At 40.1% G+C, this 15,774-nt stretch overlaps 2 protein-coding genes across 6 annotated transcripts in view; one reads left to right on the top strand and one right to left on the bottom strand.

The window, feature by feature from the left end:
* Positions 1-15,774, bottom strand: part of Immp2l (inner mitochondrial membrane peptidase subunit 2) — an 868,678-nt gene that overhangs the window by 431,852 nt on the left and 421,052 nt on the right. The window lies entirely within an intron of this gene.
* Positions 2,809-15,774, top strand: part of Lrrn3 (leucine rich repeat neuronal 3) — a 32,234-nt gene continuing 19,268 nt past the window's right edge. Inside the window, exons 1-2 of one of the 2 annotated variants that reach the window (XM_052738389.1) lie at positions 2,809-3,272; positions 5,593-5,698. The gene's annotated coding sequence lies outside the window, so the exon portion shown is untranslated. The remainder of the gene's footprint in view (positions 3,273-5,592; positions 5,699-15,774) is intronic. The other variant, XM_052738388.1, reaches the window with a different exon arrangement.

Genomic DNA, 15,774 nt, shown 5'->3' with positions numbered 1-15,774 from the left:
ACGGAAACAGCAGATCTGTCAGTCATCCTCTAGATGACAGGGTGGTGGAGCTGAGAAACGTTCGGGAGTTGGGGCATTCTATCTCTGGCTCTCTTATAGCAGCTATGTGTAATATTTAAAGCTTCTAGAACAGTGGTTCTCAACCTTCCTAATGCTGCGACACTTTAATACAGTTCCCCATGTTGGGGAGAGTCCCGACAATAAAATTATTTTTGCTGCTACTTCATAACTGTAGTTTTGCTACTGTTGTAAATCATAATGCAAATATCTGATATGCAGGATATCTGATATGAGACCGCTGTGAAAGGGTTTTTTGACCCTTAAGAGGGTCATGACCTATAGGTTAAGAATCATATTGGGGTTCCATGATACTATAGTTCTTTTCTGATGACCACAAGCCATTTTAGGATAATTAATGCCTAAAACCCTTAACCATCCACACCTGGATATCCTCATACGGCGCTTCATCATAGAGGGGATACCTAATGATATTTCATTGAATGAATGACTTCCATGGCATCCCCAAACACACTTCAATTCCAAACTGCTGATATTTCTAGCAGGAGGAAAACCCCAGACAAGGAGCTCTAGTTTTCTTCATTCATGGCCAGAGTTCTCCCCCACCCAGTGAAATCTCATTGGCAATGCCCTATGATATTACACTTAAAGACAAGTACAATATACTTTCGATTTGTCATGTACCTACATTAAAAGAGTAATCTCATTCCTTATATTTGAAAATACAGTAGTCATTTAGTAAAAACAATTTTCGAGGAAATTATTACATATTAGACAGGTTTTAAAATAGTATTCAATTCTAACTAAATTATAAAAACATTTTCATTAACTTATAAGTTTGAATTTAAGTTTACATGTGATTATTCGTTTCATTTAAAAAAGTTATTTTATCACATATCTGCTTAGGCCTCACAACTTACCTTCATTATGAGGAGCATATTACAATCAATGGATTATAACAAGCAACAGATTACTGGTTTTATCAATTATATAATCAGTACCAATCAATCAATATAAAATGGTTAAAGAATCAGGAAAATATGAAAGGATTTTGTTTCAAATAGTTGCTACAATTATAGGACAAGTCTTCTATGTGTGTAAGTAAACCCTGCAAATATTGAAATGACTACAAAAATGTGCTATGTTTCCAATGGGAAAGTAAAATTAGGGGCTATTAAGTTCTATGAGATGCACTCCACTAACATCCACTGTCCTCCCTCACCCGCCACATCCATATGTGCCTCCAGAGTGGACACTCAAGTCCCTGGTGAGTGTCTGGTAAGAGGATAACATTCAGAAGTAGGTGTCATTTGGCCAATGAAGAAGTTACTTTTGTTTTGAACTCATTCTTATCAAAAAGGTTAGGGCTATGAATTATTTACTAAAATAAAAATAATTCTGAGGAACACCTGCAATACCAGCATTCAAAGTGCCTAGGCAGAAGTTCAAGGCCCTGTCTCCATTGACCAATTAATCAATAAAACAAATAACCAAAGCATTTATTTTATTTTTTAGTTTTAGTTTTTGGTAAAGAGAACACAAGTTGAAAACATTTGGTAGTCAAAGACAATGCTGGTGATGTTAAGCTTCTGGCATGTGGCTATGATGTAAAACACTGGTCTATATCACTTAAGGAACAACTTGATGCTAACGCTTTTTGTTGCCCCCCCTCCCCCCTCCGCCGCCCAGTAAATCTAATAAAATGCCATTTCCTTTTCTTCCACTAGAGGGCAGCCTTTCAAAGCAAGGGCTAGAGTCTCAGCTAAAGCAGCTTTAACCTGTTGAAAACTGATCCCCACGTTGCACTTCTCTCAAGAGGTTTCTCCAGCACACTGTTTGGAAAACATACCTTTTACATTCTTCTCCTCGTCATAGGTGTTCTTGAGCTGAACACTTTCCTATGCTGCTGTAGTTTCCAGCCTAAATATTCAAAATGTTTTCACATAGAATGCTTCTCTAGAATATGGTCCTGGTTAAATAGTCAATGGAGTTGATAACCTTAAGAATGAAAAGAATCATTTTAAGTGCTCAATTTATGGTACTGGAAAACATCCTTGAGTAGAAAAATCATACATGGGAAACACATATGAGTACACACACAAACAATGCAACATCCATATTCATTGTGTGGTATCAGATTTACTGTATCACATATACAGAAGTAGTTATAATTGAAAAAGTTTATTTTTTAAATGTTCCCCCTTATGTACCAATGTTATGAGGTTGGGAGAAGCAAATATTTGCTGTAATTTAAAAATCCAGTCAGTGAAGATAAGAAATTTCATTGTAAAACCTGAACAAACAACAACAACAAAAAAGGAAGGGAGGAAGGAGGCAAGAAAGAGACAGAGAAAGAAGGCTATTCACTGCCTGCACACAGGCTAAAGCAGGGCTGCAGGGGAGCCAAGGCAGTCAGAAGAGCTGCAGGCTGCCCTCCTTCAACGTAAAGCCACAGCTAAACTTCACAGACCGGGAGTGGAGTCGCTACCGAGTGTTAATATTCAGGAAATCCTTATTCATAGTGTTTCCTCTCTGTTCTCAGAGAGAAAGAGAGAGGACGGAAAAAAAAAAAAGACCCACAGTTTCTCCAAATGACTGATAACAGCCCAAATGGGAAAACTTGTTGAAAATCCCTGCGCATTCCTCCAAAAGGAAAAAAAGAAAAAAGGAGGAAAGACAGCGGTCCCAAGGAAAAATATGCAAGCCTGCTTCATTTATTTGTACCCTAAGCAGCAGCAAACGCTGTCATAGGACAGACAGGCGGCTTCAGCCAACCAGGCTGGAGCAGCTGCCAGTGCTACATCTTGGCAGTCTGAAGCGATTGGCTCCTCTCTGGGGAGCGGAGGGTGTTCAGTTATTAATGACCGCTGAGCGGGCAGCACCATGTCAGTGTGACAACTGATCTGGTGAACGATGCACCACTAACCACCATGGAAACGAGGAGAAATAAAGCCAGCTAGCAGGATCGCGCCTCACCGGATCCAGAGCCTCAGCCTGCTGCCGGAGAGAGTTCCAGTCAAAAGGAGGAAGGGATCCCAGCTGCCGGCTCCTGCCTTCCTTTAGATTTTAGAAAAAAAGAGATACCATTGCTTGCATGTGTGCATATCTATAGTATATAATTGTGTATACTTTATTACACATTCATATGCACCTATTTATACTGGGTAAGAAGACAGCCATGTGATTATCTCAGTCAAGGGACCGAGCAAGCAGGGACACCGGAGGAGGGCTATCCCTGCATCTGCTAATGCAAGGTAAGTTTAAAATATACCTATCTATTTCAGTGTTCTCTATTTCGTCTTCTGTTGATGCTTGTGTTTTTACACCTCAATTCTCCTTTGATGTTTCCTCCCTGCCTGAATTCTAAGGGCATTTTCCTTTGCATTTCACTTTTGAGTGAACATGCAAACCCCTCCGGCTCTGTGTGTGCCTAGCTGTGTTCGTGGGATTCTCAACCAGGCATTTTACTAGCTTGAATGCCCATCAGAGGATGTGAGTGGGAGAGAAAAAGCAGTGTCGGGGGAGGAGAAAGAGGAGGGAGAGAGAAGAGAAGGGGACCCAGGGGGAACAGGGAGAAAGAGAGCGAGTGAGCGAGCGAGCGAGCGGGAGAGAGGGAGACAGAGAGGCTGGGGGAGAAGAGGCCAGGAAAGAGAGGGGAGAAGGAGAGAGAAACAGATGTGTGAGAGGGAGATGGTAAGATCGGGTCCTTTTCTTCACAGTTCTTGTAATGAAAAGCGGATCACTCATGTTCTCTGTTGGGAAGCCAATGAGGCGGCAGTTTTACCCCCTGCCCCAGTGGATGGAGATTAAGGTGAATGCTGTTGTGTGTCAGGAGTGAAAGGCACCAGGTAGAGTAGCAGACTGAGCATATCACAAACAGTTATTGAATTTCTGCCAGGCTACATCTTACCGATTGTGGTAAATGACTTCCCTTTAATAACATCCCATCTCGTCGCCGGTCTGAAGGGACAGTGCAAATGTCTGACTGCTAATGCAGCAGAAGGAACGACCATGCTAGGTAAAGGGATCCTAGGAGCCAGAAGAGTTCTAATCTTCCTTGGTAATTAACAGGACCACGGAAGGATGGCTTCAAAGTCCATCTCCTATTTACGAAGATGGTTTGTTCAGACTAACTGTAATATTCCCTTTGCTTGCACTGAGCTGGATGGCTTACTTCAGCTCTAATTTATTCATTTTTAACAATATGTCCTTGTTTCAGCGCCACTAATTTTAGTGAAAGCAGGCTATGAACACGAGTGAGAATCTTCCTAGTTTAGGGAAAAGGAGACAGTGTGAGAAATAAAGAGAGAAGTAAAAACTGCAAATGCCTATCAGGAAAACAGTGTGCCCTGGTACAGCAAATATTACTTGTGCCCTGAGCTCCTCATCTCCAGCTCCAAAAGCGACGCCTTTGAGCCAGAATCGCTGTCAGTCAACTCTCTAGCATCCATGTAGTGATGATTCATGGAATACTCTGTGGACTGATTTTCACTTCCAATCTTGTAAGCAGCAGCCAGCTACTTAGAATATGCTTTCAAAGAGACACCAGCAGTGAGGATGGCTATGGAAAGCTTCACTGCCCCTCTAAAGGGTGCTGGGGAGACAGTAAAACAAACCCAGCATTTCTATCTCTTCTGCTGGAGCGCTTTCGTTTCTTCTTAGTTCAACTCACAGTTAATGGAGTCTGCTGCTGTGAAACTGGGTGCTCGTCTTTTCCCAAACTGGGATTTCAGACCCATTGGCTTCCCAGTTTATAACAAACAGATGCCAGAGCTGAAAGACAATAAGCAGCCACTTAGATCCTGCCACCTTCCCATAAATGTGTCAAAAAATGAGTCGGTTTACAATATGTAACGTAAGAAGTCAATTAATTCCGGCGACCTTTGTGAACGATGACAATAAAGCGGCTTGACAGTCTGCCGGTGCCTTCGATTTCCCCTCTGTGAAATGAACAAGTTTCAGGAAAGGGTTCTTGCTCCAAGTGAAAAATGAAAGGAGCTGAAGCATTAGCTAGCAATATTGGCAGCCTGGCTTGCACTGCCTCCGACGCCACATGCAATCTATACAAAAAACACAATGATGTATTACTGGGAGGAAAGCTGTTGCCTTTGCTTCACTTCTGTTCATTAGAAGTGCTGCTGTTGAGACAGACTGACCCTGTTATTGTGAGGTAGCACCTAACTTCCTGAGCAAGAGCGAAGGCTGGGAGCAGACGCACAACCTCCCATCTCAAAAGCCTTGAGAATGTAGCACTGCAGTATGGATTTCAGCTTTCGCCCAGACCCTTTCCAGGGAAACTTTCATAGCAAACATATCCATCCTTAAATCCTATCCGGTCTAATTTTAGATCACAACCAGTAACAGCTAAGAACAGCAGATTCACCCTTTAACCTTAGCAAAGCTCTTACATTTATTTTGTATGTCAGCAATGTCCCCACTTGGATCTGAGAAATACTGGCACTCCAGGCCCTGGGTGGTGTCACTATGTATGTGAGTTTGGTGATATGGTAACCCATGTGAGGCGATGGGCACACAGGCATATCTGGAAGACTTAACCACTCATATTCTTCCCAGCCATGTAGCAGTATTGGAAATGACGGCTTTGTGACCAGGCAAGCCGAAGAGGGCCACCTTTTCAGGGTGCTGCTTGTCACTGACAAAGTGCTAAGCTAGGATGCTGGTGAGTAGGTGGAATTTTTTCTTTGGTGGCTGTAGTTGTTGCTGCTGTTAATGGTTTAATAAAGTGTACTAGCTGCTTTCTAAGGCGGCAGTTTCGGACTGAGGAGAGGTGACCGGTGTACGGATCACTGGTGCACTCACTCAGTCTTTGTTCCTATTTATTACACTTCCTGCTTCTGCCCCCAGAGCAGGTGGAAGTTGCAATTTTCCCTAACTCTTTTGGGTCCCTGGCTCTGGTGTAAAATTACTGTTTAACATGACATTGGTGCTCAGTGCAAGCTGATGCAGTTGATCAGAAGGGTTTGCAACCTAAGGAATTTTTTAAGGTAAATATTATTGCTAAGCTGGTGGATCTGAAGGTCTTTAAAAGGAAGCTTTGTCAAAAATGTGCTCTTCCTTCTAGGCTAAGTAAGGGTGCCCCAAAAGAGTAATTTATGTAAAAGTACATGGCTCTAATCAATCTTAAGAAACAATGGCTGCAGACCACTGAAATAGTCTACATAGCTCTGGTTTTGAGTGCTGAGCCATTTATGAACTGCTTCTTTGATATATGAAAGTAGATACACCATTGGCCACGGAACACATCAGTGTAACATGTCCACATTGTCAACACAGAGCTCTCACCCTGGCTCTACAAGGAACACTTAGGAAAACTTCCCTGGGTGACATCTGTGCATAGGAGAGCACAGCAGCCCATCCCTTGTCACACAGCGATGTCCAGGAAGGGGACCCTAACGGCATTTCATCCTTTGGTCACAATGTCAAAGGAAATCAGATTCCAGCATGCAAAAGTAGATGTTACCAACGGATGAGACAAAGTGACGTGGAGAAGAGAAATGTTTCCCTTTACCTGATGGGAGAAGCAGATCACCAAAACTACTGTTTGGAAGTCAACCAGTCCAAGATTAGTGAGGAAAACTTAACATTCATCTCAAACCTTTGTCAAGTACAGTAACTACCTGGTCACTTACTATATTTGCATAACTGTGAAGTTTATACACACCTGTTTGCTATCACATTCATCCATCTTTAGACCATAAGGAAGGCCTAATTTTTCTAAAACACCACTAAGTATTTTACAGAATCACACAGCTTCAACTCGGGAGAATGAAACATGGTATCTTCATACACTAATAGCATATTTGAATGGAAAGCAATTCATTCAATATGTTCATTTGACAGGTGAAAAGACCCAGAGAGTTTAACATTGTTATAATTATAATGAAATAAAAACATCATTAGATTTTGAATTTGCTCAGCTATTTCCTGGAGAGTTCTAGAGCAGAAACCCTTTTAATGTTCATTCCATTATTCAAAGTTGGCCTTCTCTGCCTCATAGAAAGATGCAAAGTATACACCATTTAAAAAAAATGTTTATCCATATAAAGTATTGTAGAAACAGAAGTTACCATCCATTAACAGTTATATTTCAAGTGCATAACACATAGACATTTCAAACCCCCGGTTCCCATTTATACACAGTCCATTATACTCTAAGATGAGTCATACAGTTTAGTGTTCCCCTGCTGTTCAAAATCTTAGTAAGAATACCGCTATCCTTTGCCTAGAGATGCAGTTGTTAATTATAAGTTGTACATTTCCCCGCGAATCCACATTATGTTTGTTTCAAATATCTCAAGGTACTTAATATTTTCCTCTCTCTATTCCTTTTTCATACCCATGCCTTGCCTGTATGAGACAAAAGAAAACAATCTAACCCTCCTTTCTAATCCCTCGCTGCTTTTCATTTTCAGACTGGCAGCCTTTATAAGCAATGCTTATACTACTACTTTTACAGCTCAATTTCTTTTCTTTTTGTAAAATTTCTCTCTGTTTCTAAAATATTCTCCCAATTTGATGAATACAATAATAATTAATAACCCAGAACTTTAGGGAAATAAAGAAGGATATTAAAAATGGATAAGAACATGGATATTTGTTTAAAGCTCTATTGTTCACAGAGCACTTTTTCCCATGTCCCTCTGCCCAACCTAGAAGGCCAGGATGGGAACGACAATGGTCATTCTTCTAACACAGGACAGTGAGGTCCTGTTACATTAGGGACATGCTGACAGGAGAGGAGCCATGGTCTTGCATGAGTAGCAGGTAGCAGAGCAGTACTTTTTGCCACATCTGAAGCAACAGAAGCCACCTTTGTCCTCCACTAACTCGCTTTCAAGACTGACCTTCCCAGTCTTTTGTTTTCTACATGACATCAAAATAGATCTCCACGGATTTCCGCAAACTAAAGACCTACATTTCTTAATTTAAATTACAGTTTAAAAATGCCATGCCTATGCTAAATGAGAAAAATAACCACTGAGGACTGACAATGTATGCATGGATGGAGGACAACCCAGTGGGGCTCTGACAGCCTATTAAGGGTCACATCGCTTCAAGAAAACTGCCACTTTCCCCATATGGTAGGAAGTGGATCAGGAGGGAGGTAGTGAGGAGGACTTGATCAAAACACATTACATGTCTTACATAATTAAAAAAAAATCATCAATCTTTAGATCTAAGGTGCTCTGCCTACTCTTCCACATGTCCGTCTGACAACATCAGCATTCTGATAGTCAGATGAGGGGCACAGGTCTCAGAAACTGACTGTAATGGGAAATAGTAAGTCCCTCAGGAGCTTTTCTAGGTTATCAAAAATTATGATGCAAGTTCTTGGGTGACTAGAGGATCCGCCCGCCCATGAGCACACCAGTGAAGGTAAACTGAGAAGCCCTCCTTGGGCATCTCCTTCCTGGTTATTCAACCATCCACGGAAGTCACTAACTTAAAGATGTTAACTGCTAAATTTGCAAAATAATAATGTAAAAACGCCAACAAACTTCACTGACAAAATATTTCTTAGTCTGAGAACCTAAGTGAAAAATACATTTTACTTTTAAAATTAATATAGTCTTTGAAATGAATGAAAATATCCTAAATTTTCAAAAGCAAAAACCAAACCAAAACAACAAAAACAAATCAGCAAAGACCTGATGTGTGTGCTGTCAGGATGGACTTCTAAGAAGCAGAGCACCCTTGGCTCCCAGCAGCGCACTCAGGGAGGGTCAGTCTTCATGGGCTTCTGCCTTCCTGCCCTCACAGGCAGACCCAGGCAATGAGTTTTAAGTCAGTAACAGTTCTCTTTTTCCAGAGGCAGAAACCATTGGGACCTATATCCCTGCAGAACCAGGAAAGGAAACAGAGCTTTCTGCTTGTACAAAGCAGGGGCCTCAGGACCAGGCACAGAAATGCTCCTCAAAGCATGCTCAGAAGTGTGCCAGAGCTGGGCGAGATCCGTCAGAAAGGCTCAGCTTTACGGCAGCTGTGAACAGCGTGAAGCTGCAGGCTGTTTTGACCACAGAAAATGTAGAAGCTTCATTTTTCACTATGGTAGTAAGATGAATTTAGGCTTATATGTTTTTTTTCTAAAACTACTAAATTAATACAAAGATTATAAAGAAAGCCAAATAAATTGTCTTAGTAGATTCATTTTCTGGAATAATTTTTTTATAATACACTACAGTCTCATGACAAAAAATGGGGCATTTAAATCACCCTGTCAACAAAATTGTAAGTTCACTTTGGTTAAGAAAATAAAAAAGGACCAGGTAGCGGTGGCACACACCCTTAATCCCAGCACTCAGGAGGCAGAGGCAGGTGGATCGCTGAGAGTTCAAGGAAAGCCTGGTCTACTGAGTGAGTTTGAGCTCCAAAGCTACACTGAGAAGCCCTGTTTAAAAAAAAAAAAAAAAAAAAAAGGAAAAAAAGAAACAAAAGGGAAAATATCAAAAAAAGATAATAAAACCAGACATATCTTGTCACCATATGACTCATCTTTATCTTTATACATTTAGAATATTCTCCTTATCATCACATTTATATGCCTAAGAAATCCCAGTTTACCAGAGCTTGCTTGCAGTGTTTATGGGCTCAGCTTCATTCTATTTTTACCAAAAGTCAGTCTCAGAAACACTGAGTACTAAAAATGTTCTGCAGAGTATTCAACACCTGCAGGACACAGGGGAGCACAGTGACCTTTGCTAAAATTTCAGTAGTCGCAGGGAATCACTTCAATATGTAGCTAGGAAGATGGCATTCTAATTCTCACAAAGGGTAAGGGGTTGACGACATCACACTGCAGGTGCTTAAGGCCCAGAGTAAGGGAAGGGTCCAGCTGGCAGCACTCCATCACCAAAGAGAAAGGGGTGGGATGGAAGAGCAAAGCCATGTGAGCACCACACACATGGAACAGAGATACATTCAAAGCACACGCAAACCGCGCATGAAAAATATATAAAATATCTTTATAAGATAGGAGCTTAGACTTTCTTCATGCAACAAGTCAATTTGCTGTGAATAGCTGCATGTATTCTCTTTCCAAATATATCATTTGTATCTGTTCCTCTGACTGTACTTTATCATCCATACATTTTTTTTATACACACTACAGTTGCTCAAAGACTTTCACAGGTAATGTTCAGCCACCTCTTTAAAATCAGCCTGTTGCCAAAATAACATTCCATAATGGGTTGCTTTGTTTTTAAGGAGCAAGCAAATTCCACTTTCCTTTCAGAGTCCCATTTTTCATTTACACTCTGATGTTATTGAACAAAATGGTCGAAGAAATGAAGAATTAAACATTGTGGCATAAATTACATCAGCAGAAAACCTGTAAGTTCAAAACCACATTAGTTCTCTTAGACAACACTCCATTGACTCAGGCAATGGTGGTGACACCAGCCTCCGTGTGAACAACTTCGCAGCCAAGTCCTTACTCAATGCTCACGAGAGCCACATGGAGAATTATTATTAATTCCATTTATAGAGGAGTAAAACAGGCTGAGGAAAGAAAAGTAATCTAACAACCACTTAAAGACAGAACAGGAAAAAAAGCCTAAGTCAACTTGCCTCTACAAAACATTCATCTGTGTCATCCAGGTCAACCCTGCCTCCCAATGATTCCACTTGTCTAAACTGCCCCCCTGGATTCAGGTTCCTCACCCAACGACACCACCATTATTATCAGTTCATACCACACTCAGGCGAGAAAGCTCTTGGCTGCGCTCATTCAGATGCTCTCTTTCTGTTTTCCAGAGAAGAGGGTTGTTTTACTTACTTATAGTTAACTGTTGATATACATTAGATAGACTGGCCTGGGTTTTATAATTTAGTTCACAGGGACAGGTGAACTTCAGCTTACACACTATCTGCTTTCATATTTTTAAGTAGAATTCAAAATGCTTCATAAACTCAGGTCACACAGTATAACAATGGCACAAAGGAAAAATGCAAATCTTAGCTCATGTGTCTCAGATTTCAATATAGATTGATAATAATCCCACCACAGAACTCATCTCAGTCTGTTGACACTTGTCCTGGTGTGTTCTTTTTTAAACAAAGCAAGGTGAGAAAAGTCGGAATACTACATCAGTGCTGGCACCGAGCACCAATTTTCAATGAAACTCATTGATCCTCCCCAGTATCAATAACCGCCTAGCTCTGTGGAGTTAATTGATGGAAGCGGTCATTCGGTGTTCAAAGTGAACTCCAAGCCAAACCTAAAACTTCATCAGCAATCATCTCCACGGGCTCTTGGTGAAACTTCTGAGTTTCTCACGGTGACTCCCCACCACCCAAAGGAGGCTAGCTGGGGAATCCTTCAACTTCTCCATCCTACACAGAAAAAAACTAAATAAGAAACTAATGTAAAAATGTTTCTCAGGAGTTTGTCCGGTAAGCGAAGGCACCTGCCACCAAGCCCAACAACCGGAATTCAATCCCTAGAAACCACTTGGTAGAAGAAAACTGAGTCTCAAAATTTTGTTTTGTTTTCTTTTTAAAACTGAGGTTTCCTCCAGTGACTAGGAAGAGAATGTATATCCACACACGATGTCTTATGAAGACAGAAATGTATTTTAAATCATAATGAGTTAGACAAATGAAAAAAGAAATTCAAAAATCAAAAACGTTCAATTGTGAAGCAATAACAACCAGTCTAACATACCATTATCACCTAACTAAGAATACATAAAGGACATGTATATATTAAAATTATTATCCTTATTCTTTTCTTTCTGTCTGTGTGTACATGTTGTGGGGGGGCAGCGTAAATGTACACACATGGACGTCAAAGAGAAACTTGTTGGAGTCAGTTCTCTCCTTCCATCATATGGGTCCAGGTCTGGCAGCAAGCTTCCTTACCCCCACCCCAAGCCATCTTGCTTACTCAACATGAGCAGTTTAATTAAAAACTTTTAATAGCATATTCCCTGCTACTTCTTTATTTATAACAATGGATGAAGCGGGGCTAAGAAAGAGCGATGCTGGCCAGCACTAATTCAACACACAGCATATTCTGAAGCCTGGTTAAGCGCTATATAGACCTCACCTCTCCATGAGGGAGCTGAGGCTCCACATGGATAAACAATTTTCCAAATTTATTCAGTGGCAAGGGCCTGATTTCCATGTTTTCTATCTGACTGCAAAACCCACACTATCCAGAAGAATGCTATTGTCCCATGCCAGTGACATAATTTTAGAAAAGGCTAATGTTTATCCTTTGGGAAGCACCTTCTCACCAACATTTCCAACAACAGGCTCACAGTTTTCACCTCCTCAGCAAAGATCTGATATACCAGTCAGACACCCTTTATCGTTTTTCCACATGGTATAACTTGATCGGCACAATCTTATTTCATAAATGATGAACACAGTATGATTCAACTAATAATATCCATTAAATACATTTATTAATCTGTATAATCAGACAGTGTAATATATACTAAAATGACCATGGTTGAAATGCAGAGGGACTTAATAAACTTACAAGATTTCTATCACATTTTTGAGGACAGGAGCTGAGTTTAAAATAACTAAAGTTTTCTTAAAGTTATCTTACAATCTAAGAGAACAATGTTCTGAATTTATCATTTTGCTCCTAAAAAAAATGAATCGGTTTGGAAAACACTGCCAATTTCCTATTATTTTCTATACTTTGAATATCTGGAAGAGATGAGGAGCATTTCTAAGTTTAAATATGTCCCTTAAATAATTTTCCTCATCAAGAATAGTGACCCCTCTCCTGGGTCAGCACAAATTTCCTCCATCTGTTCCCACACTACACTAGAGGTAGTAAGGCACTCAGCTATAAACTTCAATGAAGCATGGGGCTCTCCATTTCACACAGCCACACCTAATTATATAGCAATATGCAGAAATATTCTAAGACAATACACTACTTGGCCATTCATTCCAAAGTGACATTTCATTTCAGTTAACAAGCAGGGATACATTCACAGTTGGTGAAGGTTGATAATAAGTAGTACATGTATCACAGCAAATAGACTCAAATATTTTTATCCATGCTGATCTGTATCAAACTCCCTTGATAGTTTTATTTAAATGCAGAATTTCAGAAACTCTGAGAGAAACACCTCAGACGCTCTAGGGAATCTCTGCAAAAATAAAAATAAAAAAATATAAAAAAAAGGCATAAGTAGTAAATGGTAGAAGATTGAGATTGAAGGCCTTTTCTGGTATATTGTCTGTCAAGTAAAGATTTAATCTGTGAGAACTGCTTGAATTTATACAAATTATGCATATAATAGGCATACCATACTGTATTTCTCTCCCAAATACTGACTGAGAAGAGAGTGTGACTAAATAATTACAGGTTTGATTCTCAGAGACCTGGCCTAGCCATTCCAGCGGGTGAACTGAATCAACTGGGAACAAGACAAGACTGTGGTAGCCACGGTCCAGTTCTACTCTCCCCAGTCTAGGGAAGATGCCACTTATCTCTCTTGGCCTTTCAGATGAGGTCTGCAGGATTTCATGTCCTTAAAAGGAACGTGAAAATGGGGAAAAAATCAAGTTTGCCTGTGTGTTTATGCATCCCTCATTTCATACATCCTATCACATTCCAGCTGAGATTCTACTGAGGGCTACCAAGGAAGGGCCACCAAACCAACGAGTGACTTCTACACTGTCTGGAGATTTGATTTTCAATGTCATTTGAATACAGAGTCAGAATTAGTATAGCAGATTCCTCAAACTGGGAGGGCTAGATAGGCATTATACTACTTGCTGAAAGTAACCCCAGTATTTAAAAAAACAACTGGAACCAAAACAAGGTGATTCAACCTTTGCCTAGCACATATTTCACCCGACGTGCAGATAAAAATTTCACAAAATATAGACTATATTCTTTCTTTACTCAACCCTACAGAAAAACTCAGCAGGACATTCTCCAGGAAGATCCCATACACACACTCTGAGCTGTGGTCTGGCAGAAGCTTATTCGCTGGCACACAGGCACTTTCTCCAACGCCTCTTTAGATTGGCATTTTCTTGACAGTGACATATTACTCTCCATCAAGGATGTCAAAGTACTGAGTTGGGTGTTCTCAACATGATTTCAGGGGTGGAGATGTGGTAACAGAAGTGGTGGGGAAAGAGCTATGTGAGTGTCTTTGACTTCCAGAAGTTTCATTTTTTTAAACCAGGAAAAGAAAAAATATGAGTGAGAAATTACAAAATGAAAGTTCACAAGTAAAGACCGCAACCATAGAAACAAAACAGATCTCCTATTTATATAAAGAAAAACTAGAATAAAAGTACCTCTTTGTGTGATAGAAGGCTTTGAAGCACATGTCCTGTAATGACAGTGTTTGGGATGATAACTATCATAGCAATTGTCAAACTTTTGTAAAAACATTCTTGTTAAGTTTCCTCTCAAAAGAAAGCACACTTCGGAATATTGAGCATTTAAGACCCTAGGTGGCTAAAACGTTTTCTAAATTGCTGATGCTAACATGGTCTGTAAGACCACACAGAGTCCATTCATCACCGGAACTTCACAGAGATGGGTTTCACTTCTCTCCCATATGTCCTCTCATTGGCAATTCTTGCAAATACTAAAGAACACCATTCACATCAATATTAACAACTTCTATAAGAGCTGGTTTTCTCCAGCTCAAAAAACAATATCTGCCCATATCCAACATCTCAAAAAGCCCTGAAATAAATTTTTGGATATTTATAGTCAACAACTGAATTTTATAGGCCTACCGCTCTACAAGTGAGCATGCATGCACACATGTATACTTTCCAATGTATCTAAACACTAGATTTTTAAAAAAAATCTGTTGGCCATTAAGGGTTATAAAATCTTGCCATGCTGAATTGTAACTGGTATCCAATCAGTATCTTCTTTTAACATGTGTCATCAGACTGCACCAGACTGTAAGAGTTACTTACATAGAAATAATGAGGAAAAAAGTCCACTAGGCAAGTAAATTATGCAACCTTTTCTGGAAATCAGAGGCAAATGCCATCCAAGCACTCTCTTTGCTCTGTCAACTCTGTTACTATGTCTCTACCACAAAACTAAATGTAAGGTACAACTAATTCCAATAAAGTAGCGAAATGATGTTTGTTAATTGGATAATGATTGGCATTCATGATGACTTCATGCTTTGGAATGAATTTGTACTGAAAACTTTAGATATTTAATTTCTGCAATATTCCTGTGAGAAGAGTATCACTGTTACTCATCCTGTATCAGTTAAGGAGACAGGGACATGTGATGGCAGGAGAACCAGAGTCTGGGTTTGACTCCTGAACTACTAGGCTACTTCTATCGAATATTGTTCTGAGAGCACAGGAGAGCAAAAGCGAAAAAGAAAAGATCTGCATTTACTACTTTAGAAATTTCAGGAGTGAGTATAGAGCAAAGTGGGGCACAGAAAAGCAATACCCACGGCAGACAAGTTTGAGACAAAAGCTACATTTCATTCTCAACCCACCCCCCCAGTGTACACCATTTCTATCTTGGGTCAGATTTCTATCCATGAGATCTTTCTCAAGGCCCAGTGTGCTAGAGAAACAACCCTCTCTTGAACGATTACCTCCTTCCTACGTGCATGGATATATATGTCCCGAAGAGTCACATTTTGAGCCTTTATTTTTTTCCCAGAATTGGCAATTATGAAACCTCAAGCCGAGAAGAGACAAAAGTTATATAATTTTATTTCTCCAGTTCCCTTTATGTCCTGTTTCTATTACTATAGCTAAGTA

This window comes from Peromyscus californicus, unplaced genomic scaffold (assembly GCF_007827085.1).
Source record: "Peromyscus californicus insignis strain IS unplaced genomic scaffold, ASM782708v3 Scaffold_15__1_contigs__length_86483966, whole genome shotgun sequence".
NCBI lineage: Eukaryota > Metazoa > Chordata > Mammalia > Rodentia > Cricetidae > Peromyscus > Peromyscus californicus.
The sequence above is the reverse complement of the archived record's forward strand: the minus strand, read 5'-3'. Positions and strand labels throughout refer to the sequence as shown.